Below are 16,704 nucleotides of genomic sequence, written 5' to 3'. Positions count from 1 at the left end.
TTCATTCATTTTCGTCTGCCTTTCACAAGCGCAGCAGTCTTAGGAGAGAACCCCAGACTTTCCTTTCCCAAGACACTTCCTCCAGCTCCTCTGGTGGGGTATCCTGATGCGTTCTCAGGCCAGCCGAGAGACATAGTCCCACCAGCATGTCCTGGATCTTCCCCATGGCCTCCTCCTGATGGGACATGCCTAGAACACCTGCCTAGGTAGGCCTCCAGGAGGCATTTGAAACCTGAGCCACCTCAGCTGACTTCTCTCAATGTGGAGGAGCAGCGGCTCTACTCCAAGCTTCTCTCGGGTGACAGAGCTCCTCAGCGTTCTATAAGGTTAGGCCCTGCCACTCTGCAAAGGAAACTCATGTTGGCCACTTGTAAATTACCACACTTAAATTACTACAGCAGCAAGATTTTTTTACAGTGTAGAAGTTTGCAATAAAACTCATATTGCATCAAATTCAGTAAGGAAAGGGGCTTAAGGGTTCAGAATAAGCCTTGTAAAACTCTGCAGTAATACCATCATTATCCAGAGACTTTTTAACTTTTAAATCGTTAACAGAATATAATATATATTTAAGAGAATTAGGTACATCATAACAAATTTTATCATCTTTTTCTAGAAATCAGGTCAGTTATCAAATCTAAAAAAAGACTACATTTTAGTTATGAAAGGATGAAAGGACTTGATGTACCAAAAACTAAATTTTAATGAGCAATTACTGTTAGCATATAGTGTCCTGGTGGCATTAAAAAAGAATCTCCAAAACCAAGATTTTTTAATACATTTAAAAATAAAAGTCAAATGCTTTATACAAGTCTAAAAAATATCTAAAAAGTTCTTCTAAAGTCAAACTAAAATATTCATCAGAAAAATCAGTGATGTCTAAAATAATCAAATATTATCAGAGATTATTGATTTTTTATTAATGATTTTTATGGAGCTGGACTGTGATTCATAAGTTAAATAACTTGAGCTAAAAAAATTGACCTAAAATCATGTAATAAATAGTGAAACTAGCATCAATTGTTAATATATAATATAATACAAATATAATATATTTTTAAGAGAATTTTGTTCGTTGCAACACATTTTATCATCTTTTTTAAAGAAGTCAGGTCAGTTATCTAATCTAAAATAGGACATTTTAGTCTGATCTGACATTACCACCTCTAAAATTAATAACAATAATTAGAAATAGTCTTAGAGTCAGCCACAATGTTGCCATCAACAACCAGTTTACCCATGCTATTATAACTGGCATTAGACTTCTCTGTAACCTAAGAAAAAGTTTGCTTAGTACTATTTTTCCCTCCTGCTCCATCCACATCCTCATAGATCATAAATGCACCTTCAGTTTTTCAATTTGTAACTATCATCATGTTGTTCATGTAATGTATTGGGTAAAGCGGTTTCATCACTTCCCATGGTTTCTGAGGGACTCTGGTTTACAACAATTATTTGCCACTTCTTGATTGTCTCTTTCGATGACGTCACAAACCACCTGACGTCTCGCAATTCCACTTTAAAAACTGGCTGCTTGTCTCAGCATGTAGGATTTGGAATAAGAGGTCCTCAAAAGCAGCCGATGACTAAGATGGTGATCAAAACAATATTGTTTTTAGTGCTAATTGCACATGTATGCTGCGTCTCCTCAAGAGGTAAGCACTGTTCAACATTTTATTATGCATGTATAAAGTAGTAAGCATTTTACAGTGTCCTGTATATTTTAGTTAACCCCAACTAAACACAACTGAACCAGCTATAGCAAGTTCTATCTGGGTATTGTCATGGTCTGTCACCTGCATGTTGTCACAGTCATTCGTGTTTGTTTTCTCGTAGCACATGGCATTGTTTTGACAGCGCGCCATGTGCTCCACTGCCTCACTCCACCCACTTATCAGGTTACTCATTAGATCATTATTTCATTATTCGCACCTGTCTCTAGTCTTAGCCTTATGAGTCTCCCTATTTATTCTCCTCTCTGTCATTGTCTTGTACCGGGTCGTTAGTGTGTTTACCTCACGCGGTGGCCGCTTAGATCGTGTCCTGTCTTGTATCCATTTTTGACTCCAGTGCCAGTTTTTTGATTTCGATTTTGTGGTTTGGACTGTTTCCTGTTTTTTCCCCTTTTATCAGATCGCCCTCGCTGCTATCAGTTGTGGCAGACGCTTCCCTCTCCACTTCCTGCTTCAGCCTTTTCTATCCCGCCCACCAGCGATCTTCTCCCTCTCTGGCCACCTTGTATCCCGCCCGGGCGCTTTCACTTCGGCTGCTGATACTGTTGTGTTTCCCGTTTGACTGGGGAGTTGGACCACCGTGCGCCTCCTGCTGGAAGCACTTAATATTGCCCTTCACCTGAGTTACCCATTTCCTGTTTTTTTGACTAGAGAGTTGGACCGCCGTGCGCCTCCTGCTGGAAGCACTTAGTATTGCCTGTAATTATACCTTCTGTTTTTTGCCCCTTTTTGACTGGCGACTTTGGACCGCTGAGCGCCCTCTGTTGAACTCTCTTTATTTATTTTTTGCCAGTATTTTGTGTTTTTTTCTGTGGCATTTACAGCACCCTGTGCTGGGAATTTTTTGTTGTATCATATCCCCTCTACAGGCCACTTTAGTAATAAATAATTCCTGTTTTTCCCTGCATTTGATTCCTCCTGATTTTTTATACTGACACTTGTATGACAGAACGACCCGGTCAGAAGATGGAATCAGCAGGTTCTGACCAGATGCGCAATGCACTCGCCCAACAAGGTGCACTTTTGGGCCAGCACGCCACCCAGCTCAACGCCACCTCCAGAGAGGTCGAGATGCTCACTGCCCAAGTGGTCGAGCTCAATGCCCGAATTGAGGAGCTCCAGCACAATGTCACAGTACCCAGGCAAGCTTCTTCTTCCCCCACCACACCCCATCATGACCCAGAGCCCCATGCAAACAACCCTCCACCCTACGATGGGGACCCCAACTCCTGCCGGGCCTTTTTGTCACAGTGTGCCTTAGTTTTTGCCCTACAGCCCCGCCGATATGCCTCTGAGGCATCCAGGGTGGCATACGTCTTGACCCTGCTCACTGGGAGAGCACGTGAGTGGGGCACTGCTGTTTGGGATGCCAGGGCACCCTTTTGCCACTTTTTCGAGGACTTCAGGGAGGAAATGATCAAACTTTTTGACCGGTCTGCACAGGGTGATGAGGCGGCTGCCCGCTTGGCACGACTATCCCAGGAGGGCCACTCCGTCACAGACTTTGCAATCCAGTTCAGAACTCTAGCTGCCTCCTGTGATTGGAACGAGGGGGCCCTACGTTCCAGATTTTTTGAGGGCCTGAACGAAGAGATCCAAGATGAGCTTTCTTCTCATGAGCTCCCCCATAACCTTGAGACCCTTATTAATCTGGCACTCCGTGTGGAGGGGCGCCTCCGCCGCCGCCGCCACTGGCGGTCCATTCACTCCTCCTGGAGGGTTAATGACCTTCCCCTCCAACAATCTAGCTCTTCTACTCCTCCCTCACCTGAACCTGAGCCCATGCAAATGGGTCGTATGCGCCTTACACCTCAAGAAAAGAGGGACCGTCTTGCCTGTGGTCTATGCCTCTACTGCGGAAAACCAGGGCATTTTGCCGTCAAGTGTCCTTTAAAAGCCAAGGCCCATCAGTGAACCGGGGGATCCTGGTGGGCGCCTTTCCCTGTCTAGACTCCCCCCGCTCTCGCACCCTGTTGCCCATCACCATCCAGTATGAAGGATCCACTAATTCGGCCTCTGCCTTGCTTGATTCAGGGGCCGAGGGTAACTTTCTAGACCGTGCCATTGCCAAACAGTGGGGCATTCCTGCCGTTCCTCTCCCTTCCCCCATTTCTGTCTGGTCATTAGCTGGTCAGCTTCTCTCCACCATCACCCACATCACTCCCTGTGTAAGTCTTGTCGTTTCCGGCAATCACCGTGAGGCCATTGAGCTGTACCTTTTTGACTCGCCGGGTTCCCCTGTAGTCCTGGGGCATCCCTGGCTGGCACAGCACAATCCTCACGTTGATTGGTCTGGAGATTCTGTGTTGGCCTGGAGTCAGTCTTGTCATGTATCTTGTTTGGGTTCTGCCTTGTCTCCTGGTTCTTTGTGTTCTGTGTTGCAGGAGGAGACAGCCGATTTAACCAAGGTCCCGGTTGAGTACCATGGTCTTCGTCAGGTCTTCAGCAGGTCTCGGGCTGGGTCTCTCCCTCCTCATCGACCATATGACTGTGCCATTGACCTCCTCCCAGGCACTTCTCCGCCCAAGGGTCGCTTGTATTCCCTTTCTGGTCCAGAGAGAGAGGCTATGGATAGGTATATTCAGGAGTCACTTAATGCTGGTCTCATCCGTCCCTCATCATCTCCTGCAGGTGCTGGGTTCTTCTTTGTTAAGAAGAGGGATGGCTCCCTGCATCCCTGTATTGATTACAGAGGGCTAAACGACATTACGATAAAGAACAGGTACCCCTTACCTCTCATGTCGTCTGCTTTTGAGCTGTTGCAGGGAGCCCAGGTCTTCACCAAGTTAGACCTTCGTAACGCTTATCACTTGGTACGCATTCGTGAGGGAGATGAGTGGAAGACAGCCTTTAATACCCCTACGGGACACTTTGAATATCTGGTCCTACCCTTTGGTCTGACAAATGCACCAGCTGTCTTCCAGGCCCTGGTTAACGACGTGCTGAGAGACATGGTAAACAAATTTGTCTTTGTGTACCTGGATGATATTCTCATTTTCTCATCCTCTTTACAGGAACACACTCAGCATGTGCGTCAGGTCCTCCAACGGCTACTAGAGAATCAGCTCTTTGTTAAGGCGGAGAAGTGCGAGTTCCACGCTAGGTCGGTTGCGTTCCTGGGGTATGTCATCTCGGCTGAGGGAGTCCGAGCTGATCCTGATAAGGTAAGGGCCGTTGCCAAATGGCCAGTCCCCAACACCCGCAAGGCTCTGCAGCGTTTCCTGGGTTTTGCCAATTTCTATAGGCGTTTCATCAGGAACTTTAGCCAGATTGCTGCACCCTTAACGGCTCTCACCTCCACCAAGGTATTGTTCAAGTGGAATACACAAGCTCAGGAGGCCTTTGGTGCCCTTAAGTCCCGTTTCACCTCTGCTCCTGTTCTTTCTATTCCTGACCCTGAACAACAATTTATTGTTGAGGTAGATGCCTCTGAGGTTGATGTAGGCGCGGTCCTGTCTCAGCGCTCATCCAAGGATGGGAAGGTGCATCCTTGTGCCTTTTTCTCTCATCGCCTGAGCCCAGCAGAACGTAATTACGACATCGGTAACAGGGAGCTGTTGGCAGTCAGGCTGGCCTTGGGTGAGTGGCGTCACTGGCTGGAGGGTGCGGCGCACCCCTTCTTGGTCTGGACGGACCATAAGAACCTTGAGTATGTCCGTTCGGCCAAGAGGTTGAGCGCACGCCAGGCTCGCTGGGCACTCTTCTTTGGTCGGTTCAACTTCGTCCTCTCGTACCGGCCAGGGTCAAAGAATATCAAACCTGATGCCCTCTCACGACTGTTCGAGACCCCCAGTGGGGAGACCCCGGTGGAGTCCATCCTCCCTGAGGGAGTGGTTGTTGGGTCCCTCTCCTGGGGCATTGAACAGCGGGTAATAAAGGCCGGTCAAGGGATTGAAGTACCAGAGGGGTGCCCGGAGGGTCGGTTGTTTGTGCCGGTTGCGCTGCGTTCCGAGGTTCTCCGGTGGGGCCATGAGTCCAGGTTGGTTTGCCACCCAGGAATTTGGAGATCACTGGCTGCCATCCGCCAGCGATTTTGGTGGCCCTCTCTAGGGTCGGACGTCAGGCAGTTTGTGTTGGCTTGCTCGACATGTGCCCAGAACAAGACCTCTAACAAGGCTCCTGTTGGTCTGCTCCAGCCCTTGCCCATCCCTTCTCGTCCTTGGTCACACCTGGCCCTGGACTTCGTTTCTGGCCTCCCTCCCTCAAGAGGAAACACTGTCATAATGACTGTAGTGGACTGTTTTTCTAAAGCAGCCCATTTTATCCCCTTGCCCAAGCTCCCCTCAGCCAAGGAAACAGCCCAAGCTATGGTTGATCATGTCTTCCGGATTCATGGTCTTCCGGTTGATGTGGTTTCTGACAGGGGACCACAGTTTGTTTCCCGGTTTTGGAAAGAATTCTGTCGGCAGATCGGGGCCTCTACGAGTCTGTCCTCAGGTTTTCATCCTCAGACCAACGGGCAATGTGAACGAGCCAACCAGGATCTCGAAAGAGCCCTCCGCTGCCTGACCTCCCAGAATCCTAGTTCCTGGAGCCAACAGCTCTCGTGGGTGGAGTATGCCCACAATTCACTGCCGGTAACGTCTACAGGTATGTCCCCATTCCTCTGCTCTATGGGTTATCAACCGCCTTTGTTTCCTTCACAGGAGCCCGATGCTGCAGTTCCGTCTGCCTTGGCCTTTGTCCGACGGTGCCGCCGCACCTGGATGAGGGCTGAGGAGGTCTTGGCCCGGACCTCTAGACGAATCAAAGCAGCAGCTGACCGTCATCGGACTTCCCCACCTCAATATGTTTGTGGTCAGAAGGTATGGTTATCAACCAAGGACTTGCCTCTCAGGGTGGCCTCACGCAAGTTGGCACCCAGGTTCATTGGTCCATACTGCATCACCAAGGTCTTGAGTCCGGTGGCGGTTAAGCTCAAGTTACCTCCCACACTTGGTCGGGTACACCCTGTTTTTCATGTATCCAGGGTTAAACCTGTGTTCAGATCCAATCTTAACCCCATTATCTCCTCCCCTGCCCCTCCTCCCCCCCGCCTAGTGGATGGCTCTCCTGCATACACTGTCAGGAGGTTGTTGGATGTCAGACGCCGGGGCCGGGGTTTCCAGTATTTGGTGGACTGGGAGGGTTATGGTCCTGAGGAGAGGAGTTGGATTCCAGCTCGGCATGTTCTGGATCGGGCGTTGGTCGTGGACCTTCACCGGCGACTGGGTAAGCCCCTCCCCTGAGACGCCAGGTGGCGTTCGTAGGGGGGGGGGTACTGTCATGGTCTGTCACCTGCATGTTGTCACAGTCATTCGTGTTTGTTTTCTCGTAGCACATGGCATTGTTTTGACAGCGCGCCATGTGCTCCACTGCCTCACTCCACCCACTTATCAGGTTACTCATTAGATCATTATTTCATTATTCGCACCTGTCTCTAGTCTTAGCCTTATGAGTCTCCCTATTTATTCTCCTCTCTGTCATTGTCTTGTACCGGGTCGTTAGTGTGTTTACCTCACGCGGTGGCCGCTTAGATCGTGTCCTGTCTTGTATCCATTTTTGACTCCAGTGCCAGTTTTTTGATTTCGATATTGTGGTTTGGACTGTTTCCTGTTTTTTCCCCTTTTATCAGATCGCCCTCGCTGCTATCAGTTGTGGCAGACGCTTCCCTCTCCACTTCCTGCTTCAGCCTTTTCTATCCCGCCCACCAGCGATCTTCTCCCTCTCTGGCCACCTTGTATCCCGCCCGGGCGCTTTCACTTCGGCTGCTGATACTGTTGTGTTTCCCGTTTGACTGGGGAGTTGGACCACCGTGCGCCTCCTGCTGGAAGCACTTAATATTGCCCTTCACCTGAGTTACCCATTTCCTGTTTTTTTGACTAGAGAGTTGGACCGCCGTGCGCCTCCTGCTGGAAGCACTTAGTATTGCCTGTAATTATACCTTCTGTTTTTTGCCCCTTTTTGACTGGCGACTTTGGACCGCTGAGCGCCCTCTGTTGAACTCTCTTTATTTATTTTTTGCCAGTATTTTGTGTTTTTTTCTGTGGCATTTACAGCACCCTGTGCTGGGAATTTTTTGTTGTATCATATCCCCTCTACAGGCCACTTTAGTAATAAATAATTCCTGTTTTTCCCTGCATTTGATTCCTCCTGATTTTTTATACTGACACTTGTATGACAGGTATACTTAAAACAGGAGGTATAGGTATACTTCAGATAGGAGTGTTGAAGGAAGTTTGAGCTAAACTATGCAGGACAGCGGTGTTGTACAGAGAAACGCACCACTGCTGTAAAATGCACCCCTCTAAAATGTGCATCTATAAACTGAAATTGATTTGAAAAAATATTTAATAACAGAGTTATGACACTAATGAAAGTGACTGAGGTGAGTTTCATGGATGGAATCCGTCCCTCACAGAATTAATAAATAAATAAATAGACTGACTTTAAATACAATACGAATGAGATTAAGTGAATTGAATTGTTTAATGTGTGGTTTAGTTTAAAACAGCAACAATAATTGTCTGTGTTCCATGTAGCCTTAATGTGTTTAAAACCATCAAATTTTAGGCTACACTACAGTCAATATTATTATTTTACATTTATTTGTAAACCTAGTGAATTTTATAATGTGTTTCACCTCTTGTCCTTGCCTTATTCATCAAAATAATAACAATTTTACGTTTTTTATGATTTATTTTTGTCATAATATTTTATTAAGCAGAAACTGGACTGACAGTAAGTACAAGACATGCAAACTGAATAGTATAATCTGCTGGTTTTGAACATATTGTAATAATGAAATGCAGTCATGTACACAACTAAAACATTATCCTTAACCCAACCCAAATCGCATTTCTCGGCACAACACCGGCCCTGGAGGACTGAGTTTGGACACCCCTGCTTTATAGCAACAGCAGCAGATGCTTCTCTCTCAGCTAATTTATTGGCCATTTCAATTTCTTTCTCTTCCTTAAGTACTCAGAATTTTTTCCCTGTCTTTCCTTTCTCTCTTCAAAGCACCTCTTCCCTTTTTATAAATAGGATAGTCAATATAAATAGAAAATAAGATAAAACAATTTATTCATAAATAAGAGAAGTCAACTTTTAAATGATGTTTTGTCACATGGAGTTCATTTCTTAAAGTTGGAGACAAAGAAAAGTTTGAAGCGATCTTCAATTGTCCCTTCTTTTGCTTAGATTGATTAATGCTTGTATGAAGGAATGGTTCCTTAAGGTAGAGTTTGCGCTTTAATAAATGCACTTAGATGCTAATTTGTGGTGAAAGTAGGACTCGGAGCCTGAGGCGACAAATAACCTATTTGTAAACCGGATTATCAAGATTTTGACTCGGTCTAAGACCCTGCAAGTATATATAGAGAGCGTATTATTGCCTGATAAGTGAAAATCAAAACATTGCGGAGTCCTAACTGTGTGACATATTATGCTTAGAGCAACATATTGCAATCATTTATTGGAGGAAAAATCTAGGGAAAACATTTAAATTAATTATTGGAAATAAAAGGAAAAATAACAAATTTACAAGTGTACCCAAGACTCCTCAACTGCCTAAAGATTTTAAATACTGAGTTTAAAAGTTTCAAAAGCTTTTCTATTGTTTCTATTTTGTACAACAGAGATATCATTCTCAGTTACTTTTTTGTGTTTGTTTACAAATGTGATATTGTTCTATGATGATGAAATGAATTATATAAGCTTCATTTTTCATGCGGACAACAAATTTTAAATATCTGAAAAATATTTTCATGATGCAAATCAAAATTGCCAAATATCTTTTCTTTTGCAGACCCAGACACTTCGTTCCACAGATTTTTCACATAGAAATTCCTGAAAATGAGCAAGGTTTCCAACGTTTCCAAACAAAAATGGCAATTAACATCAAGATCACTTTGAAACTTTGAGATAATATTGACCAACAAAAAATGGATGGATTATTAAAAAATCAAACCCAAAATCATAGTATTTTTTAGCAATAGTCTGTATTCTATACCCTGTACAGTAATTGTAGCCACTGGCACTTCGAAACATTTTGTTGAATAAAAGTAACATCTGGTTGAATAAAAATAACTCAATTACAATTTGTCAGGGGTGTAAATAATTTTGGCTTGAGACACACATACACACAGACACACACACACACACACACACACACACACACACACACACACACTACCTGTTAAAGGTTTAGCGTCGTTTTTTTTTAAAGAAAATTATTCAGTTCATCAAAGCGGCATTTATTAAATCTAAAAAATGTTAAATATAGAAATATGTCAAACATTTATTAAAATGTTAAATAACTGCTTTCTTACTGTATGTGGTTTCAAATAAAAGATTACTCTAGATATTATTAGAATGTATACCATATACTTTACCATTAGTAGTATTAATAGTAATAAAATTAATAATAATAATAATTTAAATAAAGTAATTTCTGAAGAATCATGTTCATGAGTATTTGCTAGAGCACACACACTTTTCAGCAGTGACAAATACTGTATGTTTCTGATTGACTGATGTATTCACACACTCAACAGAAACGTGTGTGCGATTGGATATTATTTACCAAATGAGCCAATGAGAAACGTTAGGAAGGTTCGGGCTGATCATGTAGTGCTACAGTGTTTCATCATTGGACTAATGCTAGTGTTTATTTGGTAACTTTAGGGTTTAAAACAAATAGCTCTTCAAATAAATCGATTGAGAAACATCAGGAAATGTGGCGATGTAAAAAAATGTATATGACCAAATTAAAAGTGTTTTGCTTTGTCTTTGACAAAGGAAGATGTCTTCAGTGGATTTGTATGCATGGGAATAAACAAAGTGTACTTTGGGCTTTACTGTCTTGGGGTTTTGTTAATGAGTGAGGAAAGGATGGAACGTAAAATTTACAGGTGGATTGGTGCAGCGGCAGCAGTAATGTGGTCCATTGTGGTAAAGAAGTAGCTGAAAGGCAAAGCTCTTAATTTACCGGTTAATCTACGTTCCTACTCTCACCTATGGTCATCTCACCGAAAGGACAAGATCTCAGATACACACGGCCAAAATGAGTTTCCTTTACAGAGTGGCAGGGCGCACCATTATAGATAGGGTGAGGAGCTCTGTCACCTGGGAGGAGCTCGGAGTAAAGCTGCTGCTCCTCCACATTGAGAGAAGTCAGCTCAGGTGGATCTGGCATCTGTTTTGGATGCCTCCTGGATGGCTACCTAGAGAGGTGTTCCAGGCATGTCTCACTAGGAGGAGACTTCGGTGAAGACCCAGGACACGCTGGAGGGACTATGTCTCTCGGCTGGCCTGGAAATGCCTCAGGATCCCCCCAGAGGAGCTTGAGGAAGTGTTTGGGAAGAGGATAAGTCTTGAGTTTTCTGCTAAGACTGCTGCCCCCGCGACGCGGCCCCAGAGAAGCGGACGAAAATGAGATGAGATAAGACTTTGGGCTTAACCTGGATAATTACCATTACAAACAGTGTGTGTTTGGCACAAGTTACATCTCAAGGGACAATAGAATTTATATAGGTAGCTTGCGTTTTTCTTCACTGCTTATTCTGTGTGGAGTTTACATGTTCTCCCTGTGTTGGTGTGGGTTTCCTTCGGGTGCTCCGGTTTCCCCCACAGTCCACAGACATGCGCTATAGGTGATTGGGTTAGCTAAATTGTCCTTAGTGTATGTGCGTAAATGAGAATGTATGGGTGTTTCCTAGGGATGGGTTGCAGCTGGAAGGGCATCTGCTGCGTAAAACATATGCTTGATAAGTTGGCGGTTCATTCCGCTGTGGAGACCCCAGATTATTAAAGGGACTAAGCCGAAAATGAATGAATGAATGAATGAATTAAGGCTAAATTTGAGTATTCAGTAGACATAAAATAGATATCTAAGAATAGCCCAAAACTAGACTAGTCATCAAATACAAAAAAATAAATGACTACAAATGCAACAGTCTCATTCTGAAAACGTTGTCATATATACATTTCTGGAGATCGCAAATTACGTAGCCAGAGCTACACTTATAAACACTTACACTTACTTTACACTAACACTTTAAAATGAATGCTGCAGGGCGAGAGGACGGTTTTCCTTTTTGCGCTACTAGCTGACCACTTACCTCTGTGTGGACGACTTTTCCGCTGTTATCAGTTTGCCCAGTGGCTCGCCGCGTATATCGGCGGACTCATGAAGCGCAGTTGACTGCAATGACGAGATTTGAGTCTGGTGAAGAATGATTCCACAATCAGGTAAATCTGGTGGATTTATGCAAGAACAGTGTGGATGAATAGCATTCGCAAGAGAAATTAGAGAAATTTGCCGCTCTTCAGGGGTACGTTTTCAGAATGATCCTGGGTTGCTCACGAATTAGACACTAGACCAGGGATAGGCAAACTTGATCCTCGAGGGCCGGTGTCTTTAGGATCACAAGAAATCTATAAGCAGGTGTGTTTGATTAGGGTTGGAGCTAAACTGTGCAGGACACCGGCCCTCCAGGACCGAGTTTACCCACCCCTGCACTAGACTGACAATATGTAACTTAACACTTGGTCACTTTTTCTGTGTTACGTCAGGGTACTATGAGACAGTGGACGAGTTCAATGGTGACTATTCTGGAGACTTTGAAGATTATTCCATTAACAGTTCCAGTTTTCCCGATGAACTTCCTGGAGGTAAAAAAAATCCTCACATAAAGGAGCAGTTTTCACATGATGTAGGATCTTCACCACAGTATAATAATAATCCATTAGGTTGTATCCACACAGACTTTCAATTTTCAGTCAGCCAGCCCACGCTCCTCTGATGAACGTCTTTTAATTACAAAATCACCACTTTTAAAACCTGATTTCTTTAAATATCAATGATCTTCACCTGATTTATATAAAGTATGTCTCAGACTGAACAAGAAGCACTGCATTAAACTCTATTTTCCCCCAGCATGTCTTTAAAATATGAAACCCAGATATTTTTTTATGGAGTTTCTGAGCTAGTCTGCGGCTAATGACGGCTCTAGCGTTTATATGAACTTTCAACTCAGTTTTATGGTTCAACAACTAAATGAATGCTTAAAGGTGATGTAAAATGATAATTTTCATAACTTAAACAAATATTTGCATACTGACCTCTGGGAAAACTCCTGATCATAGATATATGCTAAACAGTTGAAGTCAGTTATTAGTCCCTCTTTAATTTTTTTTCTTTTTTAATTAATTCCCAAATGGTGTTGAACGGAGCAATGAAATTGTCAGAGTATATCTGTTTAGGCTTTTTTCTTCAGGAGAAAGTCTTATTTGTTTTATTTTGGCTAGAATAAAAGCAGTTTTGATTTTTTTATGAACCATTTTAAGGTCAATATTATTAGCCCCTTTAAACAATTTTTTTCCAGACAGTCTAAAGAACAAACCACCGTATACAATAACTTGCCTAATTACCCTAACCCTCCTAGTTAACCTAATTAAGCCTTTAAATGTCACTTTAAGCTGTATAGAAGTGCCTTGAAAAATATCTAGTCAAATATTATTTACTGTCATCATGGCAAAGATAAAATAAATCAGTTATTAGAGATGAGTTAGTAAAACTATTATTATTAGATATGTTTTGAAAAAAAGTCTTTTCTCCATTAAACAGAAATTGGGGGGGAGGGAAGTAAACAGCGGGGCTAATAATTCTGAATTCAACTGTATCTGTGTATATCTCTGACTACAGATAGCCAGTATTTCAATGCACCTTGGTCCTACATTCATTTCAAAGGAGCGCTACCCTGTACTAAAATGGCAGCTCTATTGACGCATTCTTTCCAATAGACAACAATAGCGTAGGCAACATCTGAACCTTTGTTGAAATCTTATTGCTAACCTCAGTACTTAAATTTGTCTGGTGATGCTATGACAATATTTACAACTGATTTATTGTGTTTACTTACAGATGATATAATTGCAGGAATCGATGATTTCATTACAGAAATTATTGAAGTGCAGTCGTGTAACAGCTCTGATCTGGACGGAGTGAAATGCAACATAACACAAATTTCTTACAACATCCCAGATCAGGCTGTTGAGTTCCTGAAAGGCCCGCTGGTCACCCGCTTCATGCCGTCCTTCTTCATCATTATCATCCTCATTAGTTTGCCTCTGAACGCTTTGGCTTTGGTGACGTTCACCTGCAGGATCAGAGAAAGGAAACCAGCTGTGATCTACATGTCTCACCTGGCGTGTGTGGATCTGCTCTTCGCCCTGCTGCTGCCTCTGAAGATCCACTACCAGCTGAACGCTTCTGATTGGCTGTTTGGTGAGGCGGCGTGTCGTGTGCTCACTGCAGCTTATTACTGCTACATGTACTGCTCCATACTGCTGATGATGTGCATGAGTGTGGACAGACTGCTGGCCGTGGTGTTTCCAGTCGCCTCTTTAACCTGGAGAAATGTGAGGAAAGCCTCATTCATATGCGCATTAGTCTGGCTGCTGTCGCTCGCTGGTACTGTGCCACTACTCTGCATAACTCAGACATTCAGGATTAAGGATGTGGGCGTCACTTGCCATAATGTGCTGTATAACACACAGCTGTATGCATATCTGTTCTCCATTCTCTCCTGCCTGTATTTCTTCATGCCGCTGGTTGTTGTTTTAGTGAGCTACTCCAGCATCATATATGCTCTCAATGCAAAGTCTGATCATTTAGCAGCTTCATCTTCATCCAACAAAAGGAGAGCTGTGATCATGACTGTTTTTGTGCTGATTGAGTTTGTGGTGTGTTTTGCTCCAACTAATGTCATCTTGTTGCATCACTGTGTTCGGTTAGCTACTGAAGGCAGCGCTGAGGGGGGAAAATACTACATGTTGGCTGTGTGTTTGGGCAGCGCAAGTGTTTTTCTGGATCCTCTGCTGTACTATTATGGCTCGTCTCAGTTTAGACAGAAAATTGGTTCTCTGTTTTGCTGGAGGAAGACAAAAAGTGGAAGCACAAATAGTAAAACAAAATCCTCACGTTAGCTGTGAGTACGCTCAGGCTTAAGTTGCGATGTGAACATATAGTATATTCAGCTGCCCTTTACTGATTTCTAATTTGTTTGCATGCTTGTCACACTGTAATATTTCTGATCATCAAACAATTTTAAATATTAATCCAAGATAACACAAGTAAACACATCATGCAGTTTTGAAATGAAGGTTTTTATTCATTCATTTTTATTTGCTTTTCCGGGGCCGGGTTGTGGGGGCAGCAGTCTTAGCACAGATCCCCAGACTTCCCTCCCGTGAGATACCTTCCCCAGCTCCTCCGGGAGGATCCTGAGGCATTCTCAGGCCAGCCGAGAGACATAGTCCCTCCAGCATGTCCTGGGTCTTCCTTGAGGCCTCCTCCCAGTGGGACATGCCTGGAACACTTCCCTAGGTAGGCGTCCTGGAGGCATCCAAAACAGATGCCAGATCCACCTCAGCTGACTTCTCTCAATGTGGAGGAGCAGCAGCTCAACTCCGAGCTCCTCCCAGGTGACAGAGCTCCTCAACCTATCTATAAGGGTGCGCCCTGCCACCCTGCGAAGAAAACTAATTTCTGCCACTTGAATGTGAGATCTTGTCCTTTCAGTCATGACCCAAGGCTCATGACCATAGGTGAGAGTAGAAACATAGATTGACCAGTAAATCAAGAGCTTTGCCTTCAGTTCTTTACCACAATGGACTGATACATTGATTACATTACTGCTGCCGCTGCACTGATCAGCATGTCAATTTCATGCTCCACCCTTCCCTCACCCATGAACAAAACTCCAAGATACTTGAACTCCTTCACCTGGGGAAAGGACTTCCCTCCAACCCGGAGATGGCAAAACCACCTTTTTCTGGTGGAGCACCATGGCCTTGGGCTTAGAGGTCCTGATTCTCATCCCAGCTGCGTCACACTAGTCACCAAAGGACCCCAGTGCATGCTGAAGGTCTATGTTCGATAAAGTCAACAAACAACATTGTCTGTGAATAACAGAGATGAGATCCTGTGGTCCCCAAACCAGACCCCCTTCAGCCAGTGGCGTGGCGCCAAATGCGTGGGCCAAAGAATGAGGGGGGAGTGGTATGTTTGGTAACCACATGGGTCCCCCATCCGCTACGCCACTGCGCATTGAAATTCTGTTCATAAAAATTATGAACAAAATTGGAGACAAAGGGCAGGCCTGCCAAAGTCCAACATGCACTGGAAACAAGTTTAACTTATTGCTGGCAATGCGAACCAAACTCTTGCTCTGTTCATAAAGGGACAAGACAGATTTTAACAGGGTGCCTCCGACCCCATATTCGCAGAGCACACTAGACGGGATGTCAGAAGGTTTTTATTTTTAAGAGAAAAGAAAACACAAAAATACATGGCCACCTATGAAAAAGTGTTTGCCCCTCAAAACCTTCCATCTGTTTGAGCCACTATTAGCAGCAATAACTGCAACCAAGTGTTTCTGATAACTTCCAATGAGTCTGTTACATCACTGTGGAGGATTTTGGGCACACTCATCTTTGCAGAATTGCTGTTATTCAGTCACACTGGAGAGTTTTCAAGCATGAGCTGTCTTTTTAAAGTCATGCCACAGCATCTCAATTAGATGCGGTTCAGGACTTTGACTAGGCCACTCCAAAGTCTTTTGACACAAAGACATATGTTTTTCTTCAGCTGTTCAGAGGTGGACTTGCTAGTGTGCCTTGCATCATTGTCCTGCTATAAAAGCTGTCATTTAAAAACTCATAAAAAAAAAATTACAACCTACAAAATTTCAACCAAATTTTTTCACTTTTTTTGCTTTTCACGATTTCTCCTAGTTGTAAATTTTGTGTTTAATATTTTTCTATAACATAAACCTGTAAATTTGTTTGTACTATTTTATCGTAAGTTATTATATTAGATTAGCTCCAGATTTGGCTTCAATACTGACTAATCTAATGAATATGCACAAATATAATATTGTATAGCTTCCTATTAAAATATTAATTTAAAAGATAGATTTCTCAG

At 43.6% G+C, this 16,704-nt stretch overlaps 1 protein-coding gene and 1 pseudogene across 3 annotated transcripts in view; one reads left to right on the top strand and one right to left on the bottom strand.

Annotated features, from left to right (window-relative positions):
* The window catches only part of ap3b1a (adaptor related protein complex 3 subunit beta 1a), a 762,544-nt gene that overhangs the window by 33,269 nt on the left and 712,571 nt on the right, over window positions 1-16,704 (bottom strand). The gene's annotated exons all lie outside the window — the stretch shown is intronic.
* On the top strand, window positions 1,290-14,867 carry si:dkey-163m14.6 (annotated as a pseudogene). The gene is made up of 3 exons (XR_015519933.1): window positions 1,290-1,655; window positions 12,291-12,389; window positions 13,642-14,867. The product of XR_015519933.1 is annotated as a si:dkey-163m14.6 (transcript).

The sequence above is a fragment of the Danio rerio genome, chromosome 21, assembly GCF_052040795.2.
Source record: "Danio rerio strain M-AB ecotype USA chromosome 21, GRCz13ab, whole genome shotgun sequence".
NCBI classification, from domain to species: Eukaryota; Metazoa; Chordata; class Actinopteri; order Cypriniformes; family Danionidae; genus Danio; species Danio rerio.
The sequence above is the reverse complement of the archived record's forward strand: the minus strand, read 5'-3'. Positions and strand labels throughout refer to the sequence as shown.